The sequence below is a fragment of the Oncorhynchus mykiss genome, unplaced genomic scaffold (assembly GCF_013265735.2).
Source record: "Oncorhynchus mykiss isolate Arlee unplaced genomic scaffold, USDA_OmykA_1.1 un_scaffold_308, whole genome shotgun sequence".
Taxonomy (NCBI): domain Eukaryota; kingdom Metazoa; phylum Chordata; class Actinopteri; order Salmoniformes; family Salmonidae; genus Oncorhynchus; species Oncorhynchus mykiss.
Genome location: NW_023493757.1, coordinates 61,678 through 78,325, shown reverse-complemented (window position 1 = coordinate 78,325; position 16,648 = coordinate 61,678). Strand labels below are relative to the sequence as shown.

General features: G+C 40.9%; 8 non-coding genes across 8 annotated transcripts; all 8 read left to right on the top strand.

Moving 5' to 3' along the window:
* The first annotated feature begins 342 nt into the window (after positions 1 to 342).
* On the top strand, positions 343 to 424 carry trnas-aga. Its single transcript has one exon. It is a non-coding gene; the product is annotated as a tRNA-Ser (tRNA).
* A 3,184-nt stretch (positions 425 to 3,608) lies between these two features.
* Positions 3,609 to 3,691, top strand: trnal-cag. Its single transcript has one exon. It is a non-coding gene; the product is annotated as a tRNA-Leu (tRNA).
* Positions 3,692 to 7,659: 3,968 nt separating this feature from the next.
* Positions 7,660 to 7,741, top strand: trnas-aga. Its single transcript has one exon. It is a non-coding gene; the product is annotated as a tRNA-Ser (tRNA).
* A 3,185-nt stretch (positions 7,742 to 10,926) lies between these two features.
* trnal-cag lies at positions 10,927 to 11,009 on the top strand. Its single transcript has one exon. It is a non-coding gene; the product is annotated as a tRNA-Leu (tRNA).
* A 1,745-nt stretch (positions 11,010 to 12,754) lies between these two features.
* On the top strand, positions 12,755 to 12,837 carry trnal-cag. The gene has a single exon. It is a non-coding gene; the product is annotated as a tRNA-Leu (tRNA).
* A 306-nt stretch (positions 12,838 to 13,143) lies between these two features.
* Positions 13,144 to 13,225, top strand: trnas-aga. Its single transcript has one exon. It is a non-coding gene; the product is annotated as a tRNA-Ser (tRNA).
* Positions 13,226 to 14,969: 1,744 nt separating this feature from the next.
* Positions 14,970 to 15,051, top strand: trnas-aga. The gene has a single exon. It is a non-coding gene; the product is annotated as a tRNA-Ser (tRNA).
* Positions 15,052 to 16,408: 1,357 nt separating this feature from the next.
* On the top strand, positions 16,409 to 16,491 carry trnal-cag. Its single transcript has one exon. It is a non-coding gene; the product is annotated as a tRNA-Leu (tRNA).
* Positions 16,492 to 16,648: the final 157 nt, after the last annotated feature.

Below are 16,648 nucleotides of genomic sequence, written 5' to 3'. Positions count from 1 at the left end.
CCCATGGAGGCGTGTGTTCAAATCCCACTTCTGACAGTTTTTTAGTGCCTCTCAGGAGCCATGCTGCTCAGCAGTAATAATAAGAATGATGAAATAACAACTTCACACAGTGAAATAACAATTCATAATAAACACTCTCAAATGCAGACCTTCTGGAGCTGAGCAAAGATCAAGGTTAAATAAGAAAACAGCTGGACTTAATAACAAATGAATGAGGGGAACATTTTGTGTTATTGCATTATAATGAGTTACTGCATTATCTTTCAGTTGTTAAATTTCACTTTCTGTAGGCTATGCCTGTTGGCCCATTCACTCCTAACAAGCCTGTTTTCTTCTGTCAAAGTTGTCGTGGCCGAGTGGTTAAGGCGATGGACTAGAAATCCATTAGGATGTTCCTGCGCAGGTTCAAATCCTGCCGACAACAAAAATGCTTTTTTTTGACCCCTCCGGAGGTTGAAGTTTAGTCGTGTTTCTTATACCAATCGCATCCTCTCAGATCTCCGCAAGTACATAGGGATTAGTTGTCCATTTGGGATAGGACTGCAGGCCATCTGTCCCACTTCACACCTTTACACACCTGGTTATCCAGCCTTCTAGCTCTATAGGCCACAGTAGCATAGGTTACAGGTTTGTAGTCAAGCCACAGATTTCAGATGAGATCCCATGATACACTCAACAATACAACAACACGATTCTCATGAATAACCATTAAGCCATTTGCTAAGATTTCCCCCATTTTGACATGTGGAAACCTGTTGTCACTCTTACCCTGACGGGAAGCTCCAGACACTTTTTTGGTCCTATCTGAGGCATTTTTAAATTCATGTCAAATTGGCCATATTCTGAAGACACTCTTATAGTCTGCAGGGTAATCGAACTGGCCACATCTAAAGTCAAGCCACAGGTAACAGGTGAGAAACCTTGTTAAACCCTAAAAGAAAAAGAAAAACTCGATTGCATTGAAAATAACCATTAAGTCATTCAGGTCGCAGACTCCCCTATAGGCATGGTTTGAAACCCCCTCCTGACAACTTTTTAGCGCCTGCATGTCATGCACCTTTGTAAAATCCAGTTGAAAAATAAATGACTTAAGGTAACGTAAATGACACCTAGTTAATATGAGTAGTGAATAACTACCGTATTTTTAATATTCTGCAAAAACAGCTAGTTGATGAGAGGCTGAAAGAGAATTGCAAGAATCGCGCAATTTCACAGGCGCGCCCCAAACAGGCAAATAACAAAAATAACCTCGGAACGCAGAACTCGTCGGTCGTTGTCAGTGGATTGTATTGGCGGGAAGAACAAAAATATCGTCTGCAGGGTAATCGAAGTCGCCGCATCTAATGTCAAGTCACAGGTCAGCTGCCTTGTTAAACCCTAAAAATAAATAATAACACGATTGCGTTGAAATGACCCATTAAGCCATTTGTAAGGATTTCCCCCATGTGGACCTGTTGTCACTCTTACCCTGATGGTTGCTGATATTTCCAGACACTTTTTCAGTCTTATCTGAGGAATTTTATCATTTATATCAGAATGGCCATATTCTGATGCCAGTTTAGCGCTCATTCAATGGCGATTTACTACTCTTTCCCATTGAAGGCCATATTGAGGTTAAATCAATGACTGGACTTTTTAATTTATAAAAACAAATGACTATTGAAAGTGCAAGTCAGTATCGTGCATAGTTGTTCTGGTCTCTGTGGTGATTTTAGAGCGTTGTTCATATTTCTACTTTTACCGCATACACTTTAACCCGATACCCAGTTACTGTGCTGTAATCAGGATGGCCGAGCGATCTAAGGCGCTGCGTTCAGGTCGCAGTCTCCCATGGAGACGTGGGTTCAAATCCCACTTCTGACAGTTTTTTAGTGCCTCTCAGGAGTCATGCTGCTCAGCAGTAATAATAAGAATGATGAAATAACAACTTCACACAGTGAAATAACAATTCATAATAAACACTCTCAAATGCAGACCTACTGGAGCTGAGCAAAGATCAAGGTTAAATAAGAAAACAGCTGGACTTAATAACAAATGAATGAGGGGAACATTTTGTGTTATTGCATTATAATGAGTTACTGCATTATCTTTCAGTTGTTAAATTTCACTTTCTGTAGGCTATGCCTGTTGGCCCATTCACTCCTAACAAGCCTGTATTCTTCTGTCAACGTTGTCGTGGCCGAGTGGTTAAGGCAATGGACTAGAAATCCATTAGGATCTTCCTGCGTAGGTTCAAATCCTGCCGACAATGAAAATGCATTTCTTTGACCCCTCCGGAGGTTGAAGTTTAGTCGTGTTTCTTATACCAATCGCATCCTCTCAGCTCTCCGCAAGTACATAGGGATTTGTTGTCCATTTTGGATAGGACTGCAGGCCATCTATCCCACTTCACACCTTTACACACCTGGTTATCCAGCCTTCTAGCTCTTTAGGCCACAGTAGCATAGGTTACAGGTTTGTAGTCAAGCCACAGATTTCAGGTGAGATCCCATGATACACTCAACAATACAACAACACGATTCTCATGAATAACCATTAAGCCATTTGCTAAGATTTCCCCCATTTTGACATGTGGAAACCTGTTGTCACTCTTACCCTGACGGGAAGCTCCAGACACTTTTTTGGTCCTATCTGAGGCATTTTTAAATTCATGTCAAATTGGCCATATTCTGAAGACACTCTTATAGTCTGCAGGGTAATCGAACTGGCCACATCTAAAGTCAAGCCACAGGTAACAGGTGAGAAACCTTGTTAAACCCTAAAAGAAAAAGAAAAAACTCGATTGCATTGAAAATAACCATTAAGTCATTCAGGTCGCAGACTCCCCTATAGGCATGGTTTGAAACCCCCTCCTGACAACTTTTTAGCGCCTGCATGTCATGCACCTTTGTAAAATCCAGTTGAAAAATGAATGACTTAAGGTAACGTAAATGACACCTAGTTAATATGAGTAGTGAATAACTATCGTATTTGTAATATTCTGCAAAAACAGCTAGTTGATGAGAGGCTGAAAGAGAATTGCAAAAATCGCGCAATTTCACAGGCGGGCCCCAAACAGGCAAATAACAAAAATAATCTCGGAACGCAGAACTCGTCGGTCGTTGTCAGTGGATTGTATTGGCGAGAAGAACAAAAATATCGTCTGCAGGGTAATCAAAGTCGCCGCATCTAATGTCAAATCACAGGTGAGCTGCCTTGTTAAACCCTGAAAATAAATAATAACACGATTGCGTTGAAATGACTCATTAAGCCATTTGTAAGGATTTCCCCCATGTGGACCTGTTGTCACTCTTACCCTGATGGTTGCTGATATTTCCAGACACTTTTTCAGTCTTATCTGAGGAATTTTATCATTTATATCAGAATGGCCATATTCTGATGCCAGTTTAGCGCTCATTCAATGACGATTTACTACTCTTTCCCATTGAAGGCCATATTGAGGTTAAATCAATGACTGGACTTTTTAATTTATAAAAACAAATGACTATTGAAAGTGCAAGTCAGTATCGTGCATAGTTGTTCTGGTCTCTGTGGTGATTTTAGAGCGTTGTTCATATTTCTACTTTTACCGCATACACTTTAACCCGATACCCAGTTACTGTGCTGTAGTCAGGATGGCCGAGCGGTCTAAGGCGCTGCGTTCAGGTCGCAGTCTCCCATGGAGGCGTGGGTTCAAATCCCACTTCTGACAGTTTTTTAGTGCCTCTCAGGAGTCATGCTGCTCATCAGTAATAATAAGAATGATGAAATAACAACTTCACACAGTGAAATAACAATTCATAATAAACACTCTCAAATGCAGACCTTCTGGAGCTGAGCAAAGATCAAGGTTAAATAAGAAAACAGCTGGACTTAATAACAAATGAATGAGGGGAACATTTTGTGTTATTGCATTATAATGAGTTACTGCATTATCTTTCAGTTGTTAAATTTCACTTTCTGTAGGCTATGCCTGTTGGCCCATTCACTCCTAACAAGCCTGTTTTCTTCTGTCAACGTTGTCGTGGCCGAGTGGTTAAGGCGATGGACTAGAAATCCATTAAGATCTTCCTGCGTAGGTTCAAATCCTGCCAACAACGAAAATGCATTTTTTTGACCCCTTCCGGAGGTTGAAGTTTAGTCGTGTTTCTTATACCAATCGCATCCTCTCAGATCTCCGCAAGTACATAGGGATTAGTTGTCCATTTGGGATAGGACTGCAGGCCATCTATCCCACTTCACACCTTTACACACCTGGTTATCCAGCCTTCTAGCTCTATAGGCCACAGTAGCATAGGTTACAGGTTTGTAGTCAAGCCACAGATTTCAGGTGAGATCCCATGATACACTCAACAATACAACAACACGATTCTCATGAATAACCATTAAGCCATTTGCTAAGATTTCCCCCATTTTGACATGTGGAAACCTGTTGTCACTCTTACCCTGACGGGAAGCTCCAGACACTTTTTTGGTCCTATCTGAGGCATTTTTAAATTCATGTCAAATTGGCCATATTCTGAAGACACTCTTATAGTCTGCAGGGTAATCGAACTGGCCACATCTAAAGTCAAGCCACAGGTAACAGGTGAGAAACCTTGTTAAACCCTAAAAGAAAAAGAAAAAACTCGATTGCATTGAAAATAACCATTAAGTCATTCAGGTCGCAGACTCCCCTATAGGCATGGTTTGAAACCCCCTCCTGACAACTTTTTAGCGCCTGCATGTCATGCACCTTTGTAAAATCCAGTTGAAAAATGAATGACTTAAGGTAACGTAAATGACACCTAGTTAATATGAGTAGTGAATAACTATCGTATTTGTAATATTCTGCAAAAACAGCTAGTTGATGAGAGGCTGAAAGAGAATTGCAAGAATCGCGCAATTTCACAGGCGGGCCCCAAACAGGCAAATAACAAAAATAATCTCGGAACGCAGAACTCGTCGGTCGTTGTCAGTGGATTGTATTGGCGGGAAGAACAAAAATATCGTCTGCAGGGTAATCAAAGTCGCCGCATCTAATGTCAAATCACAGGTGAGCTGCCTTGTTAAACCCTGAAAATAAATAATAACACGATTGCGTTGAAATGACTCATTAAGCCATTTGTAAGGATTTCCCCCATGTGGACCTGTTGTCACTCTTACCCTGATGGTTGCTGATATTTCCAGACACTTTTTCAGTCTTATCTGAGGAATTTTATCATTTATATCAGAATGGCCATATTCTGATGCCAGTTTAGCGCTCATTCAATGACGATTTACTACTCTTTCCCATTGAAGGCCATATTGAGGTTAAATCAATGACTGGACTTTTTAATTTATAAAAACAAATGACTATTGAAAGTGCAAGTCAGTATCGTGCATAGTTGTTCTGGTCTCTGTGGTGATTTTAGAGCGTTGTTCATATTTCTACTTTTACCGCATACACTTTAACCCGATACCCAGTTACTGTGCTGTAGTCAGGATGGCCGAGCGGTCTAAGGCGCTGCGTTCAGGTCGGCAGTCTCCCATGGAGGCGTGGGTTCAAATCCCACTTCTGACAGTTTTTTAGTGCCTCTCAGGAGTCATGCTGCTCAGCAGTAATAATAAGAATGATGAAATAACAACTTCACACAGTGAAATAACAATTCATAATAAACACTCTCAAATGCAGACCTTCTGGAGCTGAGCAAAGATCAAGGTTAAATAAGAAAACAGCTGGACTTAATAACAAATGAATGAGGGGAACATTTTGTGTTATTGCATTATAATGAGTTACTGCATTATCTTTCAGTTGTTAAATTTCACTTTCTGTAGGCTATGCCTGTTGGCCCATTCACTCCTAACAAGCTTGTTTTCTTCTGTCAACGTTAGTCGTGGCCGAGTGGTTAAGGCTGATGGACTAGAAATCCATTAGGATCTTCCTGCGCAGGTTCAAATCCTGCTGACAACGAAAATGCATTTATTTGACCCCTCCGGAGGTTGAAGTTTAGTCGTGTTTCTTATACCAATCGCATCCTCTCAGATCTCCGCAAGTACATAGGGATTAGTTGTCCATTTGGGATAGGACTGCAGGCCATCTAGTCCCACTTCACACCTTTACACACCTGGTTATCCAGCCTTCTAGCTCTATAGGCCACAGTAGCATAGGTTACAGGTTTGTAGTCAAGCCACAGATTTCAGGTGAGATCCCATGATACACTCAACAATACAACAACACGATTCTCATGAATAACCATGAAGCCATTTGCTAAGATTTCCCCCATTTTGACATGTGGAAACCTGTTGTCACTCTTACCCTGACGGGAAGCTCCAGACACTTTTTTGGTCCTATCTGAGGCATTTTTAAATTCATGTCAAATTGGCCATATTCTGAAGACACTCTTATAGTCTGCAGGGTAATCGAACTGGCCACATCTAAAGTCAAGCCACAGGTAACAGGTGAGAAACCTTGTTAAACCCTAAAAGAAAAAGAAAAAACTTGATTGCATTGAAAATAACCATTAAGTCATTCAGGTCGCAGACTCCCCTATAGGCATGGTTTGAAACCCCCTCCTGACAACTTTTTAGCGCCTGCATGTCATGCACCTTTGTAAAATCCAGTTGAAAAATGAATGACTTAAGGTAACGTAAATGACACCTAGTTAATATGAGTAGTGAATAACTATCGTATTTGTAATATTCTGCAAAAACAGCTAGTTGATGAGAGGCTGAAAGAGAATTGCAAGAATCGCGCAATTTCACAGGCGGGCCCCAAACAGGCAAATAACAAAAATAATCTCGGAACGCAGAACTCGTCGGTCGTTGTCAGTGGATTGTATTGGCGGGAAGAACAAAAATATCGTCTGCAGGGTAATCGAAGTCGCCGCATCTAATGTCAAGTCACAGGTGAGCTGCCTTGTTAAACCCTAAAAATAAATAATAACACGATTGCGTTGAAATGACTCATTAAGCCATTTGTAAGGATTTCCCCCATGTGGACCTGTTGTCACTCTTACCCTGATGGTTGCTGATATTTCCAGACACTTTTTCAGTCTTATCTGAGGAATTTTATCATTTATATCAGAATGGCCATATTCTGATGCCAGTTTAGCGCTCATTCAATGACGATTTACTACTCTTTCCCATTGAAGGCCATATTGAGGTTAAATCAATGACTGGACTTTTTAATTTATAAAAACAAATGACTATTGAAAGTGCAAGTCAGTATCGTGCATAGTTGTTCTGGTCTCTGTGGTGATTTTAGAGCGTGGTTCATATTTCTACTTTTACCGCATACACTTTAACCCGATACCCAGTTACTGTGCTGTAGTCAGGATGGCCGAGCGGTCTAAGGCGCTGCGTTCAGGTCGCAGTCTCCCATGGAGGCGTGTGTTCAAATCCCACTTCTGACAGTTTTTTAGTGCCTCTCAGGAGTCCATGCTGCTCAGCAGTAATAATAAGAATGATGAAATAACAACTTCACACAGTGAAATAACAATTCATAATAAACACTCTCAAATGCAGACCTTCTGGAGCTGAGCAAAGATCAAGGTTAAATAAGAAAACAGCTGGACTTAATAACAAATGAATGAGGGGAACATTTTGTGTTATTGCATTATAATGAGTTACTGCATTATCTTTCAGTTGTTAAATTTCACTTTCTGTAGGCTATGCCTGTTGGCCCATTCACTCCTAACAAGCCTGTTTTCTTCTGTCAAAGTTGTCGTGGCCGAGTGGTTAAGGCGATGGACTAGAAATCCATTAGGATGTTCCTGCGCAGGTTCAAATCCTGCCGACAACGAAAATGCATTTTTTTTGACCCCTCCGGAGGTTGAAGTTTAGTCGTGTTTCTTATACCAATCGCATCCTCTCAGATCTCCGCAAGTACATAGGGATTAGTTGTCCATTTGGGATAGGACTGCAGGCCATCTGTCCCACTTCACACCTTTACACACCTGGTTATCCAGCCTTCTAGCTCTATAGGCCACAGTAGCATAGGTTACAGGTTTGTAGTCAAGCCACAGATTTCAGATGAGATCCCATGATACACTCAACAATACAACAACACGATTCTCATGAATAACCATTAAGCCATTTGCTAAGATTTCCCCCATTTTGACATGTGGAAACCTGTTGTCACTCTTACCCTGACGGGAAGCTCCAGACACTTTTTTGGTCCTATCTGAGGCATTTTTAAATTCATGTCAAATTGGCCATATTCTGAAGACACTCTTATAGTCTGCAGGGTAATCGAACTGGCCACATCTAAAGTCAAGCCACAGGTAACAGGTGAGAAACCTTGTTAAACCCTAAAAGAAAAAGAAAAACTCGATTGCATTGAAAATAACCATTAAGTCATTCAGGTCGCAGACTCCCCTATAGGCATGGTTTGAAACCCCCTCCTGACAACTTTTTAGCGCCTGCATGTCATGCACCTTTGTAAAATCCAGTTGAAAAATAAATGACTTAAGGTAACGTAAATGACACCTAGTTAATATGAGTAGTGAATAACTACCGTATTTTTAATATTCTGCAAAAACAGCTAGTTGATGAGAGGCTGAAAGAGAATTGCAAGAATCGCGCAATTTCACAGGCGCGCCCCAAACAGGCAAATAACAAAAATAACCTCGGAACGCAGAACTCGTCGGTCGTTGTCAGTGGATTGTATTGGCGGGAAGAACAAAAATATCGTCTGCAGGGTAATCGAAGTCGCCGCATCTAATGTCAAGTCACAGGTCAGCTGCCTTGTTAAACCCTAAAAATAAATAATAACACGATTGCGTTGAAATGACCCATTAAGCCATTTGTAAGGATTTCCCCCATGTGGACCTGTTGTCACTCTTACCCTGATGGTTGCTGATATTTCCAGACACTTTTTCAGTCTTATCTGAGGAATTTTATCATTTATATCAGAATGGCCATATTCTGATGCCAGTTTAGCGCTCATTCAATGGCGATTTACTACTCTTTCCCATTGAAGGCCATATTGAGGTTAAATCAATGACTGGACTTTTTAATTTATAAAAACAAATGACTATTGAAAGTGCAAGTCAGTATCGTGCATAGTTGTTCTGGTCTCTGTGGTGATTTTAGAGCGTTGTTCATATTTCTACTTTTACCGCATACACTTTAACCCGATACCCAGTTACTGTGCTGTAATCAGGATGGCCGAGCGATCTAAGGCGCTGCGTTCAGGTCGCAGTCTCCCATGGAGACGTGGGTTCAAATCCCACTTCTGACAGTTTTTTAGTGCCTCTCAGGAGTCATGCTGCTCAGCAGTAATAATAAGAATGATGAAATAACAACTTCACACAGTGAAATAACAATTCATAATAAACACTCTCAAATGCAGACCTACTGGAGCTGAGCAAAGATCAAGGTTAAATAAGAAAACAGCTGGACTTAATAACAAATGAATGAGGGGAACATTTTGTGTTATTGCATTATAATGAGTTACTGCATTATCTTTCAGTTGTTAAATTTCACTTTCTGTAGGCTATGCCTGTTGGCCCATTCACTCCTAACAAGCCTGTATTCTTCTGTCAACGTTGTCGTGGCCGAGTGGTTAAGGCAATGGACTAGAAATCCATTAGGATCTTCCTGCGTAGGTTCAAATCCTGCCGACAATGAAAATGCATTTCTTTGACCCCTCCGGAGGTTGAAGTTTAGTCGTGTTTCTTATACCAATCGCATCCTCTCAGCTCTCCGCAAGTACATAGGGATTTGTTGTCCATTTTGGATAGGACTGCAGGCCATCTATCCCACTTCACACCTTTACACACCTGGTTATCCAGCCTTCTAGCTCTTTAGGCCACAGTAGCATAGGTTACAGGTTTGTAGTCAAGCCACAGATTTCAGGTGAGATCCCATGATACACTCAACAATACAACAACACGATTCTCATGAATAACCATTAAGCCATTTGCTAAGATTTCCCCCATTTTGACATGTGGAAACCTGTTGTCACTCTTACCCTGACGGGAAGCTCCAGACACTTTTTTGGTCCTATCTGAGGCATTTTTAAATTCATGTCAAATTGGCCATATTCTGAAGACACTCTTATAGTCTGCAGGGTAATCGAACTGGCCACATCTAAAGTCAAGCCACAGGTAACAGGTGAGAAACCTTGTTAAACCCTAAAAGAAAAAGAAAAAACTCGATTGCATTGAAAATAACCATTAAGTCATTCAGGTCGCAGACTCCCCTATAGGCATGGTTTGAAACCCCCTCCTGACAACTTTTTAGCGCCTGCATGTCATGCACCTTTGTAAAATCCAGTTGAAAAATGAATGACTTAAGGTAACGTAAATGACACCTAGTTAATATGAGTAGTGAATAACTATCGTATTTGTAATATTCTGCAAAAACAGCTAGTTGATGAGAGGCTGAAAGAGAATTGCAAAAATCGCGCAATTTCACAGGCGGGCCCCAAACAGGCAAATAACAAAAATAATCTCGGAACGCAGAACTCGTCGGTCGTTGTCAGTGGATTGTATTGGCGAGAAGAACAAAAATATCGTCTGCAGGGTAATCAAAGTCGCCGCATCTAATGTCAAATCACAGGTGAGCTGCCTTGTTAAACCCTGAAAATAAATAATAACACGATTGCGTTGAAATGACTCATTAAGCCATTTGTAAGGATTTCCCCCATGTGGACCTGTTGTCACTCTTACCCTGATGGTTGCTGATATTTCCAGACACTTTTTCAGTCTTATCTGAGGAATTTTATCATTTATATCAGAATGGCCATATTCTGATGCCAGTTTAGCGCTCATTCAATGACGATTTACTACTCTTTCCCATTGAAGGCCATATTGAGGTTAAATCAATGACTGGACTTTTTAATTTATAAAAACAAATGACTATTGAAAGTGCAAGTCAGTATCGTGCATAGTTGTTCTGGTCTCTGTGGTGATTTTAGAGCGTTGTTCATATTTCTACTTTTACCGCATACACTTTAACCCGATACCCAGTTACTGTGCTGTAGTCAGGATGGCCGAGCGGTCTAAGGCGCTGCGTTCAGGTCGCAGTCTCCCATGGAGGCGTGGGTTCAAATCCCACTTCTGACAGTTTTTTAGTGCCTCTCAGGAGTCATGCTGCTCATCAGTAATAATAAGAATGATGAAATAACAACTTCACACAGTGAAATAACAATTCATAATAAACACTCTCAAATGCAGACCTTCTGGAGCTGAGCAAAGATCAAGGTTAAATAAGAAAACAGCTGGACTTAATAACAAATGAATGAGGGGAACATTTTGTGTTATTGCATTATAATGAGTTACTGCATTATCTTTCAGTTGTTAAATTTCACTTTCTGTAGGCTATGCCTGTTGGCCCATTCACTCCTAACAAGCCTGTTTTCTTCTGTCAACGTTGTCGTGGCCGAGTGGTTAAGGCGATGGACTAGAAATCCATTAAGATCTTCCTGCGTAGGTTCAAATCCTGCCAACAACGAAAATTCATTTTTTTGACCCTTCCGGAGGTTGAAGTTTAGTCGTGTTTCTTATACCAATCGCATCCTCTCAGATCTCCGCAAGTACATAGGGATTAGTTGTCCATTTGGGATAGGACTGCAGGCCATCTATCCCACTTCACACCTTTACACACCTGGTTATCCAGCCTTCTAGCTCTATAGGCCACAGTAGCATAGGTTACAGGTTTGTAGTCAAGCCACAGATTTCAGGTGAGATCCCATGATACACTCAACAATACAACAACACGATTCTCATGAATAACCATTAAGCCATTTGCTAAGATTTCCCCCATTTTGACATGTGGAAACCTGTTGTCACTCTTACCCTGACGGGAAGCTCCAGACACTTTTTTGGTCCTATCTGAGGCATTTTTAAATTCATGTCAAATTGGCCATATTCTGAAGACACTCTTATAGTCTGCAGGGTAATCGAACTGGCCACATCTAAAGTCAAGCCACAGGTAACAGGTGAGAAACCTTGTTAAACCCTAAAAGAAAAAGAAAAAACTCGATTGCATTGAAAATAACCATTAAGTCATTCAGGTCGCAGACTCCCCTATAGGCATGGTTTGAAACCCCCTCCTGACAACTTTTTAGCGCCTGCATGTCATGCACCTTTGTAAAATCCAGTTGAAAAATGAATGACTTAAGGTAACGTAAATGACACCTAGTTAATATGAGTAGTGAATAACTATCGTATTTGTAATATTCTGCAAAAACAGCTAGTTGATGAGAGGCTGAAAGAGAATTGCAAGAATCGCGCAATTTCACAGGCGGGCCCCAAACAGGCAAATAACAAAAATAATCTCGGAACGCAGAACTCGTCGGTCGTTGTCAGTGGATTGTATTGGCGGGAAGAACAAAAATATCGTCTGCAGGGTAATCAAAGTCGCCGCATCTAATGTCAAATCACAGGTGAGCTGCCTTGTTAAACCCTGAAAATAAATAATAACACAATTGCGTTGAAATGACTCATTAAGCCATTTGTAAGGATTTCCCCCATGTGGACCTGTTGTCACTCCTACCCTGATGGTTGCTGATATTTCCAGACACTTTTTCAGTCTTATCTGAGGAATTTTATCATTTATATCAGAATGGCCATATTCTGATGCCAGTTTAGCGCTCATTCAATGACGATTTACTACTCTTTCCCATTGAAGGCCATATTGAGGTTAAATCAATGACTGGACTTTTTAATTTATAAAAACAAATGACTATTGAAAGTGCAAGTCAGTATCGTGCATAGTTGTTCTGGTCTCTGTGGTGATTTTAGAGCGTTGTTCATATTTCTACTTTTACCGCATACACTTTAACCCGATACCCAGTTACTGTGCTGTAGTCAGGATGGCCGAGCGGTCTAAGGCGCTGCGTTCAGGTCGCAGTCTCCCATGGAGGCGTGGGTTCAAATCCCACTTCTGACAGTTTTTTAGTGCCTCTCAGGAGTCATGCTGCTCAGCAGTAATAATAAGAATGATGAAATAACAACTTCACACAGTGAAATAACAATTCATAATAAACACTCTCAAATGCAGACCTTCTGGAGCTGAGCAAAGATCAAGGTTAAATAAGAAAACAGCTGGACTTAATAACAAATGAATGAGGGGAACATTTTGTGTTATTGCATTATAATGAGTTACTGCATTATCTTTCAGTTGTTAAATTTCACTTTCTGTAGGCTATGCCTGTTGGCCCATTCACTCCTAACAAGCTTGTTTTCTTCTGTCAACGTTGTCGTGGCCGAGTGGTTAAGGCGATGGACTAGAAATCCATTAGGATTTTCCTGCGCAGGTTCAAATCCTGCCGACAACGAAAATGCATTTTTTTGACCCCTCCGGAGGTTGAAGTTTAGTCGTGTTTCTTATACCAATCGCATCCTCTCAGATCTCCGCAAGTACATAGGGATTAGTTGTCCATTTGGGATAGGACTGCAGGCCATCTATCCCACTTCACACCTTTACACACCTGGTTATCCAGCCTTCTAGCTCTATAGGCCACAGTAGCATAGGTTACAGGTTTGTAGTCAAGCCACAGATTTCAGGTGAGATCCCATGATACACTCAACAATACAACAACACGATTCTCATGAATAACCATTAAGCCATTTGCTAAGATTTCCCCCATTTTGACATGTGGAAACCTGTTGTCACTCTTACCCTGACGGGAAGCTCCAGACACTTTTTTGGTCCTATCTGAGGCATTTTTAAATTCATGTCAAATTGGCCATATTCTGAAGACACTCTTATAGTCTGCAGGGTAATCGAACTGGCCACATCTAAAGTCAAGCCACAGGTAACAGGTGAGAAACCTTGTTAAACCCTAAAAGAAAAAGAAAAAACTCGATTGCATTGAAAATAACCATTAAGTCATTCAGGTCGCAGACTCCCCTATAGGCATGGTTTGAAACCCCCTCCTGACAACTTTTTAGCGCCTGCATGTCATGCACCTTTGTAAAATCCAGTTGAAAAATGAATGACTTAAGGTAACGTAAATGACACCTAGTTAATATGAGTAGTGAATAACTATCGTATTTGTAATATTCTGCAAAAACAGCTAGTTGATGAGAGGCTGAAAGAGAATTGCAAGAATCGCGCAATTTCACAGGCGGGCCCCAAACAGGCAAATAACAAAAATAATCTCGGAACGCAGAACTCGTCGGTCGTTGTCAGTGGATTGTATTGGCGGGAAGAACAAAAATATCGTCTGCAGGGTAATCAAAGTCGCCGCATCTAATGTCAAATCACAGGTGAGCTGCCTTGTTAAACCCTGAAAATAAATAATAACACAATTGCGTTGAAATGACTCATTAAGCCATTTGTAAGGATTTCCCCCATGTGGACCTGTTGTCACTCCTACCCTGATGGTTGCTGATATTTCCAGACACTTTTTCAGTCTTATCTGAGGAATTTTATCATTTATATCAGAATGGCCATATTCTGATGCCAGTTTAGCGCTCATTCAATGACGATTTACTACTCTTTCCCATTGAAGGCCATATTGAGGTTAAATCAATGACTGGACTTTTTAATTTATAAAAACAAATGACTATTGAAAGTGCAAGTCAGTATCGTGCATAGTTGTTCTGGTCTCTGTGGTGATTTTAGAGCGTTGTTCATATTTCTACTTTTACCGCATACACTTTAACCCGATACCCAGTTACTGTGCTGTAGTCAGGATGGCCGAGCGGTCTAAGGCCGCGTTCAGGTCGCAGTCTCCCATGGAGGCGTGGGTTCAAATCCCACTTCTGACAGTTTTTTAGTGCCTCTCAGGAGTCATGCTGCTCAGCAGTAATAATAAGAATGATGAAATAACAACTTCACACAGTGAAATAACAATTCATAATAAACACTCTCAAATGCAGACCTTCTGGAGCTGAGCAAAGATCAAGGTTAAATAAGAAAACAGCTGGACTTAATAACAAATGAATGAGGGGAACATTTTGTGTTATTGCATTATAATGAGTTACTGCATTATCTTTCAGTTGTTAAATTTCACTTTCTGTAGGCTATGCCTGTTGGCCCATTCACTCCTAACAAGCTTGTTTTCTTCTGTCAACGTTGTCGTGGCCGAGTGGTTAAGGCGATGGACTAGAAATCCATTAGGATCTTCCTGCGCAGGTTCAAATCCTGCCGACAACGAAAATGCATTTTTTTTACCCCTCCGGAGGTTGAAGTTTAGTCGTGTTTCTTATACCAATCGCATCCTCTCAGATCTCCGCAAGTACATAGGGATTAGTTGTCCATTTGGGATAGGACTGCAGGCCATCTATCCCACTTCACACCTTTACACACCTGGTTATCCAGCCTTCTAGCTCTATAGGCCACAGTAGCATAGGTTACAGGTTTGTAGTCAAGCCACAGATTTCAGGTGAGATCCCATGATACACTCAACAATACAACAACACGATTCTCATGAATAACCATTAAGCCATTTGCTAAGATTTCCCCCATTTTGACATGTGGAAACCTGTTGTCACTCTTACCCTGACGGGAAGCTCCAGACACTTTTTTGGTCCTATCTGAGGCATTTTTAAATTCATGTCAAATTGGCCATATTCTGAAGACACTCTTATAGTCTGCAGGGTAATCGAACTGGCCACATCTAAAGTCAAGCCACAGGTAACAGCTGAGAAACCTTGTTAAACCCTAAAAGAAAAAGAAAAAACTCGATTGCATTGAAAATAACCATTAAGTCATTCAGGTCGCAGACTCCCCTATAGGCATGGTTTGAAACCCCCTCCTGACAACTTTTTAGCGCCTGCATGTCATGCACCTTTGTAAAATCCAGTTGAAAAATGAATGACTTAAGGTAACGTAAATGACACCTAGTTAATATGAGTAGTGAATAACTATCGTATTTGTAATATTCTGCAAAAACAGCTAGTTGATGAGAGGCTGAAAGAGAATTGCAAGAATCGCGCAATTTCACAGGCGGGCCCCAAACAGGCAAATAACAAAAATAATCTCGGAACGCAGAACTCGTCGGTCGTTGTCAGTGGATTGTATTGGCGGGAAGAACAAAAATATCGTCTGCAGGGTAATCAAAGTCGCCGCATCTAATGTCAAATCACAGGTGAGCTGCCTTGTTAAACCCTGAAAATAAATAATAACACGATTGCGTTGAAATGACTCATTAAGCCATTTGTAAGGATTTCCCCCATGTGGACCTGTTGTCACTCTTACCCTGATGGTTGCTGATATTTCCAGACACTTTTTCAGTCTTATCTGAGGAATTTTATCATTTATATCAGAATGGCCATATTCTGATGCCAGTTTAGCGCTCATTCAATGACGATTTACTACTCTTTCCCATTGAAGGCCATATTGAGGTTAAATCAATGACTGGACTTTTTAATTTATAAAAACAAATGACTATTGAAAGTGCAAGTCAGTATCGTGCATAGTTGTTCTGGTCTCTGTGGTGATTTTAGAGCGTTGTTCATATTTCTACTTTTACCGCATACACTTTAACCCGATACCCAGTTACTGTGCTGTAGTCAGGATGGCCGAGCGGTCTAAGGCGCTGCGTTCAGGTCGCAGTCTCCCATGGAGGCGTGGGTTCAAATCCCACTTCTGACAGTTTTTTGTGCCTCTCAGGAGTCATGCTGCTCATCAGTAATAATAAGAATGATGAAATAACAACTTCACACAGTGAAATAACAATTCATAATAAACACTCTCAAATGCAGACCTTCTGGAGCTGAGCAAAGATCAAGGTTAAATAAGAAAACAGCTG